The sequence below is a fragment of the Oryza sativa genome, chromosome 5, assembly GCF_034140825.1.
Source record: "Oryza sativa Japonica Group chromosome 5, ASM3414082v1".
Lineage (NCBI taxonomy): Eukaryota > Viridiplantae > Streptophyta > Magnoliopsida > Poales > Poaceae > Oryza > Oryza sativa.
The window spans coordinates 8782137-8796782 of NC_089039.1; the positions used below are offsets into that span (position 1 = coordinate 8782137).

The 14646-nt window shown below is 43.8% G+C and overlaps 1 long non-coding RNA gene across 3 annotated transcripts in view; it reads right to left on the reverse strand.

Annotated features, from left to right (window-relative positions):
- LOC112938951 (uncharacterized) overlaps positions 1–14646 on the reverse strand; it is a 102470-nt gene that overhangs the window by 85137 nt on the left and 2687 nt on the right. The window contains exons 2-4 of one of the 3 annotated variants that reach the window (XR_010741480.1): positions 5740–14133; positions 5572–5627; positions 3183–3236 (exon numbers count right to left, since the gene is read on the reverse strand). This is a non-coding gene — a long non-coding RNA (uncharacterized lncRNA). Of the gene's footprint in view, positions 1–1457; positions 14134–14646 lie in introns of those variants that run through there. The other 2 variants (XR_003242209.2, XR_010741479.1) reach the window with 2 other exon arrangements.

Consider the following 14646-nt stretch of genomic DNA (forward strand, 5'->3'; position numbering starts at 1 on the left):
CCACCTTTTTGCTTCTCACCCATTCGGTTGCTGCTACTTCAGGATCCTCTTCGTCCTCAGATTCAGAGACATAAGAGCTGATATAATAAACCTTTTTCAATGCTTTCTTGGCTTCTTGGAACCTTTGTTCATGTGCTGCTATTTTCTGAGCCAAGTGGGCTAAACTCTCAAAGTCTTGAGCCGAAAATCTTTCTTTGATTGGTGATAATAAGCCCTGGAAAGCCAAATCGGCTAGGCCAAGCTATAGCATCTAGTTCTAACATCTCTGAATCTTTGAATGTAATCTTGGACAGACTCTTCATGTTTTTGCTTGATGGCTGTCGGACCGGATAGTTTCATCTCATGAATTCCACTATAGAAGTATTTATGAAACTGTTTCTCCAAATCGGCCCATCTATGAACAGAATTGTATGGTAAAGAAGAAAACCATGTGAAAGCCAATCCAGACAAAGACAAAGGAAACAACCTAACTCTTAGAGCATCAGTAGCCGATGCTTCACCACATTGGGCCAGAAATCGGTTAGCATGCTCATAGGTTGAGACATAGAAAGAAAACAAAGTAAATCCATCAATGATAGCCGATCGGCTGGCTTGCCGATGACATATCATTGAACATTAAGCCGATGCAATATGCATTAAATTTAATCAATTGGCTGTAGATATTAATAGAATATAGTCCATATCTCAAAATATGTTTAAACCAAGTGATTGGGATAGATCGGATAGGGCGCCAAGACAGTATAAATCACTTATGTCTAAATATACATTAAGACAGAAATTATATATATTCATAGCATAACCGATTAATCAAACTTAACATGTATCGGTATCGGTAATACTCCAATACTACTTTATATAAAGATATTATCATGAACAAAATACACTAAACAAACATCAATCTAAAACCATGATAACCTAATCAGATTAATAGTAAGCTTAATATATTTTATTGTGCTAAGATCTCAATATAAAGGGCGGATTTAGTATATCAAGTGAACAAGATAACCAAATCAGGTAAGACCGGCTGAAACCCCGATGCTATCTCTATTAGCAATCATAAATAGGCTAGAGATTATAATTCTAAACACGACTTAGTAGATCAAACCTAACTGATGCAGCACTAAGTATGAAAAGAAACACAATATCTAGACGATCAGGTCGATGAAAGCCTTTTTGAGATGGTAGATACACTATATAATCTGAATCAATATTGGTATATAACCCTATCGGCTGTTTTCTGGCAACGAATGCTAGCCGATGAGGTCATATGGCAATGTTGGTCTAGATTATATAGCATATATGATAACTAGACGATTTACATAAACAAGATTAGAGTATCATAAAGATGGAAGCACTAATCCCGAGAACACAAACCGCCACGACAAGTGTTACCTCCTGCTGGAGATCAAAGTCGATGCAGCCCAACTCGAAACCAAGAACTCGTCGAAATAGAAAACAGTAAAAGGTGGCGATGCACCGAATTTGTTATTGAACTGATTGTTATTGATTTACACGACCCCGGGTCCTTTTTATACCCAGAATTACATAAGATGTCCTTGTCGGACACGACTCCTATCTAATAAGGAAACTAACAAAATATCCTAATTAATAGATATAATTGCCTTTTCCAGACTTAATCCGCACGTGGCAATCCTCATGAAGCACACCAACCGAATTCGACAATGATCCAGCCTTCTCTCTATCGGAACCGGTTACATCGGCTATCCTAGTCCGATTCTGTCTCAGCCGATGTACACCATAGCCGATTCGGTTGTCAGCCGATTTGTACTCTGTTTCTGTAACCGCCAACTTCCTTCCAAATCCGCTGTAGTTCTGTCTTCAGATCCAACACTTGATTTACCAAATTTGGTCGTTAACAACTAGCAAGCACAAGTCAATCCTAACATACTACATGTAAGACATATACTCAAAGGAAGGCTATATGTAGTTCAATTTTAGCATAAAGCAGGTTTTATTTTCAATTCATTTGAAAAGAATTTAACAATTTCAACTAACAAAACAAGTTTTAAATTTCATCATTTAATCATTACAATTCCATCATATTCAAATATCTTGTTGTCATCCTTGACAACAAGTCATAATATATATATCATCAATCTCATAATACTCAACACATTTTATCCAATTTCAAATGAAGTCTCATGTTCACAATTTTAAAATATAGAGTCTATACTTATGACACTTCACCAAAGCGCTCTTGACCGTGAGCACGGCTAATCGATTAGTTTAGAGAACTCTGCAAAGTTTGTACAGCTTTACCCACATGATATGAACACTCTAGTTTGTCTTGTGCCGGCCAAAGCACTACCATACTCTACACATTGAGTACGTTCTAGAGATCACAACGAAGTCTTTACACTACTAGTATCTAGCCTTGCACCAGCACAATACGTGTTCCCCCATCCTAGGCATACTGGGAATAATACCTAGAACCGTTAAGTGGCGGGCCCATGCCTTAAACTTAACGCCGTGATGGCGAATATCGAACGGACTCCACCACGTGGCACAATACCGGTGTATTGGACAGACTGAGTCACCTAAACTACCACCTCGGGGGCAAATAAGTTCCTATAAATTATCGACTAATTCATACACACCGGCCTACCATAATGCAAGGCTAGATGCTAGGTAGATTAATCAGCTAAGGCCCCCCCATAAGAGCACATGTCGATGTACGGATAACTTTAAGTTGGTGACACAAGTTCGGTCCTTACGGACTTGAGCAAGCTCTCCCCCTATCAGTATGCAACTAACACCATATGCATACCACTTGCTGCTCAAATCACAACCATACTTTTACACATTTTAGTTCGCAAATAATCATCATTTTCATTTTAATTCCAGCAAGGGTTCACTTAGTAAAATCACATTTTAATTATTGATGAAATAAGCATTTGCATACTTCTAAGCATGGCTAAGCTAGTAGTTGCATATATAAATCCATTTGAGCACAAGATATGTACTCTAACCATTCTAGGGGTACAAACAGCAAGGATCACAATTATTCAAGGTAGGGAATGCAGCAAATAGGTCATAGCTACCATAACCAAGTTTTAAATATCGATATAGTCTAAATTCACATGCATCTTTGCAAACAAACATTTTCATCTCCCAAATCATGGGTTTCAATGTGATCAAAGGAAAAGGGAGGAAACACTTGCCTTGATCCTGGAAATGTTAGCTCCTAATTCACTTCTTCACCGTTATGCAATTATCTATATAAAGTACACGTTATGCAATTAAACACCGAAATATGCGAAAATCCAAAATGCTCTAAAATGCATGATTTGTGCACATTGGATAGGTACTGGTCTAGGATGAATTTAGGTGAAAGAATTTCTATTTTATCTCATTCCATTTGAGAGTTATGAATTTTATAAATTATATCGGTATAATTTAGGATTTTATTAGGCAGTGTTGTAAAATACTTTTATAAAGTGATTTTTTTTATTAAACTTGACTTCACAGAGGTGTTGAGATGTGTTTTATAAGACTAACACATTTGGTTTCATAATTTTTAGAGTTATTATGAATTCTTTAGGTATTTTTGCAAATTATAACGTGTTGTAGGCATATAGTGTTTTATGTGTATATGGTTTTGGAGTTTAATGTCCAGATCATGTTCCATCTTAGGTGTTGAGATGTGTTTTATAAGGTTAACACATTTGGTTTCATAATTTTTAGAGTTATTATGAATTCTTTAGGTATTTTTGCAAATTATAACGTGTTGTAGGCATATAGTGTTTCATGTGTATATGGTTTTGGAGTTTAATGTCCAGATCATGTTCTATCTTGTTTGAGATGTATAAAATGACTAATTTTGTTAACCAATATAATTTTAGTTCATGATTTTAGATATTATATAACTTTACTTCACATTTTATAAGCTAGGGAAATATTCTATGTAAGTTACTTAATCTTTTAACCTAAAGATTATTAGGTCAGCTAAGTTCATCTAGGTTTTTGGTGAATGAGGATGAATGTACAGATTCTCTGGTCTAACTAGTTTTAATTAGTTTATTTAGAGCTAGAGTGCATTTTTTTTACATAATTTGCTTAACTAATACTCCCTCCATTCCCTCCATTCCAAATTGATCTACATATTTCATAGGTACACCAAGACCAAGAAAAGCTAATAACTCTCTCATAGTATATTTACTCTAGCAACAAACTCAATGCATACACCATCCCCACTATTTCCTAGCCAATAGCAAATCAAGATATTGCATGTGGGTTATAAATACATGTGTGCATGGATGCATACATCAATGTTCATTTACTCCAATGCACAAATAATGAATAGACCTAATAAATGAACACAAATATGTAGATCACTCAGCAAGCACAATATAGAACTAGAAAACATGTATACACATTATTGGCAATAAAGTCTGAACAGGACACTTTCTTTCTTTGAAAAGAAACACATTTCAAACACCAAGTTAAAGAAAATAGTAGTTCCCATCCCGGGCAAACATGAATTGAAATAGTAGTTTCCATCCCGGACAATTATGAATACATCCTAGCATTTGCCAGCAAAGCCGAGTAAGCGTGATCAGCGCTTACCCACAGGAACCTGAATAAAAACTAGATAGCACATCCATGACTCGCATGGAACATGAATAGTTGAAACCGGAAACAAAGAAACAAATTGAAACATCCATGTCAAGCATGGAACTTGAATTATTTAAACAGAACCATAATCTGGAATATTGAAATAAGAATAACATCGTAAACACAAGATAAAGTTGAAATATATATGGCGTAAACAAACAATCTGAATATAAGCAATCACATATCACATATCACATAAAAATATATCGGACATAAATAGATAGAGCAAACAATCTATGAATCACACAGTTAGTTCGTCATGCACTTGCCTTTAACCTTGACGGCAACCTGGCGAAACCCCCTCCACACCTGTGGAGTAAAGCTACAAGTAAAACCTCTATCGAGGAATCGTTGAGACTAACTATACATGTCCAAAACATTATGAAAGATCAAAACCTAAATTTGGTATTTATCTGGCAACCACACAAAACCACCTATACTAGCCCTATACAATGTTATATACATATTTCACAATCCACCTAACAAAAAGTAGCAACCGATATCACTTTAGACATCTAGACAAAATTCTCTACAACTTTCATGTGGGTGAAAAAAATCAGATTAAGCCTATGAAAGTCCCAGATTATGGAAAACGAATTATTGTCCTAGTACTGTTTCTATTGTTTCTCCCAAACCATTTATCGGAATTGAGTGAAACCAGCGCCATTAGAAAGATATTGATGATGAATACAAACTTTATTTAGGACAACTAACCTGAATCACAATGGCCTGTTTAATGCCAGATTTTAAAATACTGTTTCAGCCCATAATCAAGAACCTCAAAAATTGCACAAGCGACTATCGAATCAATTTCTATTCGAATCTTATACTTCTAGGGAGTAACCAAAAGTACTGTTGCAGCGAGGATACTAGAATTTCGAAACAAACCCACTAGTTGCGAAGTCACCGAAATCCCCAAAATTACTCGGCCTTTACCTTCCCTTCTTCCTCCTGTTCCCCTGCTTCCTCTGCTCTCTGCACCCTTCTCCTCTCTGACCGATGCAGTACCAGCCACCAGCAGCAGCAGCAGCAGGGGAAGGTTAGTAGCGGCAGCAAGCAAACAAGCAACAGCCCTAGATCAGATTGGCAGCAGTAAGACCTCACCGGGAAGAAGCGGAACCGAAAGAATCCACCGGTTGTGATGGAGGATGATGGCTGCAGCGACCGGCAATGGTCGGGGCAGTGGTGGCGACACAGAAGCGGCGGCGGTGACAGGAATGGCAGCAGCAGCGCCAGGGCGCTGGAGTAGCGGTGGCTAGGGCTTCTGTAGCGATCTCTCCTTTTTTTTCCTTTTTCTTTTTTTTTAAGTTATATAAAGAGACTAAAACACAAGATCTAACGGCCCACATCGTTTCAATCCCCAGGACTTCGTTCGGACTCCGATTACTATAAACTTATAGTCTATTTTACACTACTCAGTGAGCTCTACGCATCCACGGTACCTGATCGCCTATTCGAAAAACGGTTTAAAAACTGAACTTTTGCGCGTTCGTTTTAAGATCTCCCGAAATATACTAATTCGAAACTCGGGGTATTACAGTCAAACCTCCGTGCCCTCAGATCCAACAATGACGAGTTCAAACTCGAAACGTTGCAGAGGGACAGGGCCCGGAGGGAACTCCAGATCGCTTTGTGGGGATCATCGACATCGACCCCCACAAACCCTTGGTTCTTCACAGCTTGGAGGACCAAGAGTCTTCAACATCTCATACTCCACGCAAAGTGAACGTTATTGAGGAGCAAGGTACAAGTACTCGAGTAGCCCCGGATCATACCCGTACGCCTACCCAGCACTTGGACATCATCAATTCTATATTGATAGAAGGCCCTTTCGATCCAGACCTACACCACGACGGCGATCAGTGGGTGCAACGATTACGGTCCACAGTGGCAAATCTCAATAGCGCTTCTGCGGTGGCGGCTGGACCAACGACTTTGGAACCTCCTCGACCTCCACCTCGAGGAGACGCTATGGAAGTTGACGGCATTGTCAATGCTACCAGCGATCATCCCAGCTGTGATCCAGGCCATAATCCCCGCAATGCACGCGAACCTCGTCAGCAGACCCCACCGCCTCATGGCAATCATGACATACATGATCACTTGAACGGGCGCCAGCGGGAACCACGAGATCAAGATGATACCCATCGACATCAGCGCCGGTCTCCGCATCGACGCAACAATGATGGCAATTGAGGAGGCCGCTCAGACGAGAACCGAGATCGTGAGGATCGCCAAAGCCACCGCGATGACAGTGAACGTGGACGGCGAGCTCAGGGCGACATCGGTTGAGGTCGCCACGATCACGATGACGACAGACGACACCGAGATTCGTGCTCTCCAGATTCCCGGCGGGATTGACAACAAGGACGCCAACCTTGGGACCGCATGCCTAACCCTAGCGACCCCTCATCGTCATCGTCATCATCATCTTCGGCTGGTGCCCCTCGACGACAACACGGACATCGACCACCTCTATTGCCTGGGGGCGGATGAAGGGTGTTCACCCCAACACTGCGAGAAGTACGGTGGCCCGAGAAATTTTGACCAGTGGCGATAGAAAAGTACGATGGGATTACAGACCCCGAGGAGTTCCTCGATATCTATTCCACGGTTCTTTATGCCACTGGGGCATATGATAACGTACTCGCGAACTACTTGCTAGCCACGTTGAAAGGATTTGCTCATTCGTGGCTAATTCATCTCCCGCTCCGTCATGGGAAGACCTGTGGCAACAATTCGTCGCCAACTTCCAGGGAACTACAAGCGACACGCGATCGAGGACAACCTCCACGCCTTAATGCAGAATCCGGGTGAATCTTTGAGGGACTATATTCGGTGTTTTAATGAATGCCAGAATACGATCCCTGAAATCGCCGACGCTTCTGTTATTCGTGCGTTCAAGTCAGGTGTCCAAGATCGCTACACCACCCAAGAGTTGGCAACAAGGCGAATTACCTTCGCACGCAAGCTGTTCGAGATCGTGGATAGATGCGCCCATGCAGATGACGCCCTCCGTCAGAAAGATGGGAAAGGAAAAACGGGCGACGAGAAGAAAACAACCAACAAGGATACACCAGAGTCTAGCAAGAAAAGGAATAGAAAGAGCGGAAAGTGCAAAGCGGCAACCGAGGTCCTTGCTACAGATCAAGCAGAAGATACTTACATTGATGGCTGCATCTTTGTCGGCGACGGGGAGGTCGCAGACGGGGGTTGGCAGCTGCGTGGAACCTGAGGGAGGGCTTATCAGGACTTGCCCGACCCTTGCCTTCACGATGTCGTCATTCAAACCTACAAGGGAACAATGAAAGTCAGTAAAGGGGGAGTCAATGATATTTTCTGAAGAGCATGCGACATCGCGAGAACGAGTACCCCACTGAGAAACGCGCGTCACGTCTTCATCCCCCATGTACTCGTACACAGGGTGAGCACGAGCTTAGAGCGGTTGAATACGACGGCGTATAAAGTCTACAGCAACTTCATACCCGGCCAACCCTTGTTTTCAGAGGTCGCTAACTATGTCTAAAAAAGCCTGGAGGGATGGAATCAAGGATGGTTTTGAAGTCTAGTCAGAAGACCGCTCAGGCTGATCTTCTAGGACAACGAGAACAGGATCGAGCTCGTCTACATGAAGGTAGAACCACTTTGACCTCTAGCTGCTCTGAGAAGAAGGGCAGTTGAAGGGGATATATTCCGCCTTCATCCCATCTCGGACGCGGAACCCACAGCATCCTGAGATTCTATGGGGCTCCATCCATCAGAGTTCGTAATAATAACGAAAAAGATCAAGGAAAGGCACTACACCGATGTAGGCCTCGCAAAGATAAGCAAAAATGCTCAAGAAGGCAATGGAGCTAGGATTCAAGTGTAGAAGGCTGAGGCCATAAAAGTTCAAGATCAAGAGGAGGAATTCGGAAGGAGGAGGCAAAAAACCACAACGGACGAAATCTTCTAAAACTACGACTTGCCCTAGGGCGGGTTGGGGTTCAGTACCTCCTTCTGAGCGCTCCAGGTTTTGGCGTCCAGGGATCGAGCCCTCCACCTGCAGCTTCTTCATCCCGGTGGTGTCGATAGTGGATTTACCCAAATCCATGAGGGCGATCTTGGGGTGGCGAGGAAGAAGAAAAGGAATTAGGGGTTCTTGGAAGCAAGATGAACAGGAAGGCGAAAGGATTTTTTAGGCAAACGGACCTAAAATGGATCCTAGAGTCAAGTTTTATAGGAGCACTACCGAACGGTTCACATTTCGAGGAAAGGAGAGAGATTGCCGCCGAAATTTTCTGAGGCCCGTTATTGGCAGTTGTTTTAGACTTCAATTCAAATTCATTTGTGGACCGTTGATCTTCTTTCGATGATGTCGCAAACTCCATATCTTCTTGATTCTTATCGAGAACGACCACGTGAGTATGACAACATCGTCCGTGAAGTCTGGGATGACAACGAGGACTCATTTGAGTTGAAATCGGGGGCTACTGTCATGGTTAAGGATAAGGCATACCTTATATCCTACGACTTATAGAATACACGGATACGGTATACCTCTTTGTACACAATGTGTTTCGTATATGATCAGGGAATTTACAAGATATTATGGAAATAATCCTTGCAGGCAAGGTGATAATAGAGTCCTACTCGAAAAGGATTTGGTTTGTACTATATCGTGCAGGGTCCGTGGTCTCCGAGTTCTACTAGGAGACTAAGGTGATTCACGGTATAAAAGCCACACCCTCTGAGGGGTGTGGATCATCGAATCTTTGTGCCAAATCACCACCATAACCTACAAGCCAGAGGACGTGAAGCCTACTCGCCGAGAGATCTCGTCGAATCCATCTCGACAAGGATCTCGCCAGTAATCTTGGGATCAGTTGTTCTTTATTGTAATATGTGGTTTTCCATATTAATCCCATATAAATTGGATTAGGGCTATTACCTTACGAGGGGCCTGAACCAGTATAATCCTTGTCTTCTTGTTTGCTTGATGTCGTATCGTGTAGATCCTAGTACCGACGTACCCCAATACCCTATAGATCCGGTCTACAGGTATCACCCGTCGACAGGCGTGGTGAAGAACATAATCCATTTGTAGATGGAATAAGTTCATTTTACATCTCTCGTATCTTGACGCTGAGTTTGAATTATGTTTTTGAACCATAATACCAAATATAACACATTTCTTTAACATGCAAAACTGGTGTGAGGTTCAAGATAGTATAGTACCCAATTTTGGCTGACGCAACGAGTGAGCCCCACATGTCAGCGGCCAACTCTTCTTCTCCCTCCTTCCCTCTCTTCAGCATCTCTCATATTCTCAACTAGCCTTTGAGCGGCAGGGAGAAGGGTGGATACTAACTTGGAGAGGGGTAGCCAACAAGGAGGGCTAACGGGTGGGCAGCGAATAGAAAGGAGAGGGACGGCCGCCTACTTAGAGAGGGGCAGTGAGTGCAGCGAACTAGAAGGACAACGGTCACTACAAACTAGAAGGGCGGTAGGCAACATTCTTCCTCCTCTCTACCCTATCTTCCCCGTCTGTCACCAGGCCTCCGAGCGGCAGGGAGAAGGGCAATCGCTGATGGGCCACTTGTTTCGCATGGCACAGTGGAGGCGCCACTAATGGATGGTGTCGGCCCACCTCATCGGACTGGGCCACTCGATTAGCCTCACCACCCAACTGCGCAAGTGTAAGGCCCATTTGAGGGCTTTGTAATTTGGCCCCATTTGTTGTCTCGATTTTGGAGAGATATTTTCAGCTCACACGAAATGAGAAAACTCATTAGCATATGATTAATTAAGTATTAACTATTATAAAATTAAAAAATAGATTTATTTTTTTAACAGTGTCTACAAAGAAACTTTTTGCCAAAAACGTATCATCTAACAATTTAAAAAGAGTGTTAACTAAAAACGAGAAGTTCAGAAAAATAACTGGGGCCGAAGGGAAGAGTTGCACTTGCACTGCTTGTCTGAACGCAGTCCATGCCTCCGTGGCACGTCTGAATGTCCAAAGACGTACCTCCTCCGTTCCAAAATAATCACCTTTTACAATCCTAGATAGCTCTAGTTAGGACAAATTTGAATCGCAAAGATTGCTATATTTTGAGGGAGTACGTTGTTGAGTTGTGATCCAAATTCATTTGCACATATAAAAGGCGACTTCAGACGGAGCGAAGTGGAGGTCCGTTGCCGGAGGCTTGGGACGGAGCGAAGCGGTATGGATCGTCATACTTTAGGGTTTCACCTTATATATACTTCTTGTAAGCCGTCGTTCGGCGTTTTTGTAACCTCATCCGATGTAGTGAAGATTTGCTGGCTGGCGCCCGTGGGTTTTTCCTCTCCTGCCTTAGGAGTGTTTTCCACATTAAAATCTCGTGTCGTCTATGATTGATCTATTGTTCTTCATCGTTTATGTGCCTATCGTTTTCTAACATACGTGACCATGCTAGTTTACATCAAATCTGATTTAGCTTTTGTCGGGTCCCGAAACTAATGATTCGAAAACCGACATATTAAAACTGTATCAAGCCCTGGATCAGTAGATTGATACAAGTTCAACAATCTGGATCTTCATCGCATACATTTGATCATGCAAGGCTACAAAGGAGATTTCTTTATGTAAAATAATAGGGTATTTACAAGGCTGTGGCTAACTATTACAGCAAAACCTATAGAATGACTTAACTCTAATGTTTGACTATAGACTTAAACCATCTATCTAATCTATATTTGCGAATTAAGTTAGAATGAAACTAACTTATGTGTTTGAACTCCCAACTTTAGCAAGGACTCCAAAATGACTGAAAAAGGGGTTGAAGCAAGGGTGAGTACAACGTACTCGGCAATCTATTATATTCAATAATGAATGCATGAAATGGTAATATCTGAGTAAAGCTAGGTTTACTTGCAGAAAGCAAAGAATATAGAGGAAGAAAGCCTAAAATGTTTTAAATGCAACAGTATTTAATAAAATTTGGAATTAAGTTTCTAACCAAATACCATATGAGTCCCAATGCTCAAATCCGTGAGCACGGCTATTCGAATAGATTCATTTATACTTTACTGTAGTAAATGTACGCTTTACCCGCAATCCATGACGTGCCAAACACATTAGCCTTGTCATGGCAAAGCTTTTTGGTTACTAACATCAGTGGTACATGTTCCATGAACTCTAGTCCCCATACGCTCTGAACGTAACGTTATCAGCAGCGAGAGGAGTTCTGGCGTTCCCGAGGTCTTTAGAGAGAACTGATTGTATGACACCATGTCATCGCAATCAGGGTTCACAAACAAGTCGACATCAATAAATCTCATATATTTACCTGCGCCTCGGTAAATATCGCAATTGCCCTTCGCGACATAAATTTGCCTCCTGCGCGAGGACTTAAAATAGAACCACTGTACAAAGGCACCACTTTTGCTAGATAACTTAATCAGCTAGGTCTATACCCATACGAGAATTGTGGTCGTACTCGTATGTTTTTCACATGTACTTGGCAATTTTATGTCGGTTGGAACAGTACTAGCCACCCGGAAATCAACCATTTATATTGTACTGTCCCAATCTAACTTCATTAAATTTTATGCATAATCTAACTAGGCAGGGCTAAGCAAAGCTAGCATATATCTGGTTTACTATGTTCAGGTTATGCATTCAAAATCATGTATGTCTAATGCATGGAATAATAGAGATATAAAATATAGGAATTAATTATGCTCAAAGGGGAGGAATAATAACTTGCCTTGCTCCAACGTAAATAAATCCGAGATAGACAACCTGATTATCTGATCCTTGAAATACCACAGGTTGTCATCCAAAATATAATAGACTCTACTACAGAAGAGGAAGAACCAAATTCAATAAAAGCCATAAAATAGAAAGAAAGAGATAAACGGTTGGGACGGTTAGGATTTAGGGTATAGCCTATCTCTTTTATAGGGTATATGGATTACTGGGCTGATATTTTATGTGTGGGTTATTGTCACACCCCGAAGTTTTCCTCCCAAGCCAAAAATTGAATTTACAAATGACCCCAAGAAAATGCAGGTGAAATCAGGAAAAAAACCCTAATAAAGTAATGCAAATAATAATCGGATTGGACATGTGGAATTTTTCTTGAGTTCTACATGTCAAAATTCATTAACAGGATTTTTAGTGGAATTTTCAGAGCTCTAGAAATAATTTTAACCAATTAAAATTGAGCAAGCAATATTTTTATTCCAGGGAAAATCCTTTTTCCTTTTCTTTTTCTTTTTTTTTCCTTTCTTTTTCCTCCTTTTTGTCAAATGGGCCGTCGGCCCATTTCCCTTTTTCCTTCCCTCCTCCTTGCTGGGCCGGCCGCAGGCCGAGGCCCAGCCCAGGCCGCCCGCCTCCCTCCTCTCTCGGGGTCGCCGACAGGTGGGGCCCACCTGTCGGGCCCGTCTCCCACCTCCCGCCGCGCCCGCAACCGCCGCCGCGCCCGCAACCGCCGCCGCGCCCACGTCTCCGCCTTCCCCGGGCCACGTCGACCACGCCCGCGCGTGCGCCGCATCCCCCGCGCCCGTTCCCCTCTCTCTCCCGCTCGCGCCCGCGCCCGAGATGGCCGGGATTCGAAAACCGAATCCCGCCTCTCTCTCCTCCCCACTCCCCCACGTCGGCCGGCGAATCCCGCCTCTTCCGGCCACGTCCGGTTCCCTCATCCCCTATTTAAGCATCGCCGGCACCCCCTCTCGTTTTTTCCCCATTTCGCCGACCTCTCCCGAGCTCCCCATCGCTCCCGCGCCGTGCAACCATCCGCCGCCGCCGTTTTTGCTACTTCGGCCGCCGCTAGCCGCCGCTAGGCTCGCCGCCGTCTTGCGCCGTCGTCGCCGTTAGCTTCGCGCGGCCGAGGTCCACCTCGTCCACCCCTCCTCCGTCGAGGTTCGTCGCCGGAGCCCTCATCCCCACGCGCACGGGTGAGCTCCATCTCCACCGCCGCCTTCGGCCATGGTTTCCGATCGCCGGGATCTATCTCCCTCTCTCTAATCCCTCTCTTCTCCTTCCTTAGGGCACGCCGAAGCTCGTCCGCCGTCGCCGTCGCCTCCCGTGGCCTGCCGTCGCCGTTCGCCATCGTCTTCCTCCGCGCCGGCCACCCTCGGTGAGGCATCTCCTCTCCTCTCCTTCCCCGTTTCCCCGTGCGTCGCCGCCACCCGCGCTCGCCGTCGCTTTGGGTCGTTGCCACCGTCCGCTGCCGCCGCTTTTGCGTCGCCTCCGCCGCCGGGTGCCGTCGCCGGCAACCCGTTCGCGCGCGCGCCGTCGCCGTCGCCGCGGCCGGTCGGCCGGTCTTGAGCCGGGTCGCGCCGAGTGCCGCCGCCCCTTCCTTTCCCTCTCCCGCGCCACTGACCTGTGGGTCCCGCGTGTCGGCGCCCTCTCTCCTCCCCGTGCCACTGACCAGTGGGCCCGCGAGCCGCCACCCCTTTCTCTCTCCCGGGTCGCTGACCGGTGGGTCCCGCATGTCGGCGCCGCACTCCCCCGTGCTGACGTCAGCCCTGGAATTTATTGCGCAATAAAGTATTTAAGGATTATGGTTATAGTAATAAACACAGTGAATCTTCTAAAATTCATAACTAATTCATCCGAGCTCCGTTTAATCCCATTCAAGTCTCAGTAAATCAAGAAAAATGTGTAGAATCCATTAAAAATGGTTTTGTTCCCTGTTTCAGTAGTCTTATAGCCTGTTTGCAATGTTTGCTTTGTATGTCGTTAGATTCCGATCCCTCCGACGCTCCGGTGTACTTCGAGATAGTCGCCGAGGTTCCTCCAGCAGCAGAGCAAGGCAAGTCATGCTTGTCACTTGATCATATTGATCCTATATTGCAAATGTCCTAATGTTTTCTTTCAAATACCGCATTGGTTTTGCAATATTACTATGGGATGGTTACCTATTGTTACAGCCATGCTATTTTGATACCATGCTCCTTTGTTAGCTTGGGTTATAACATGATTAGAGTTTGGACTAGGAATTGCTTAGCCATGCTTAGTTCAACTAGTTCACAATGGGG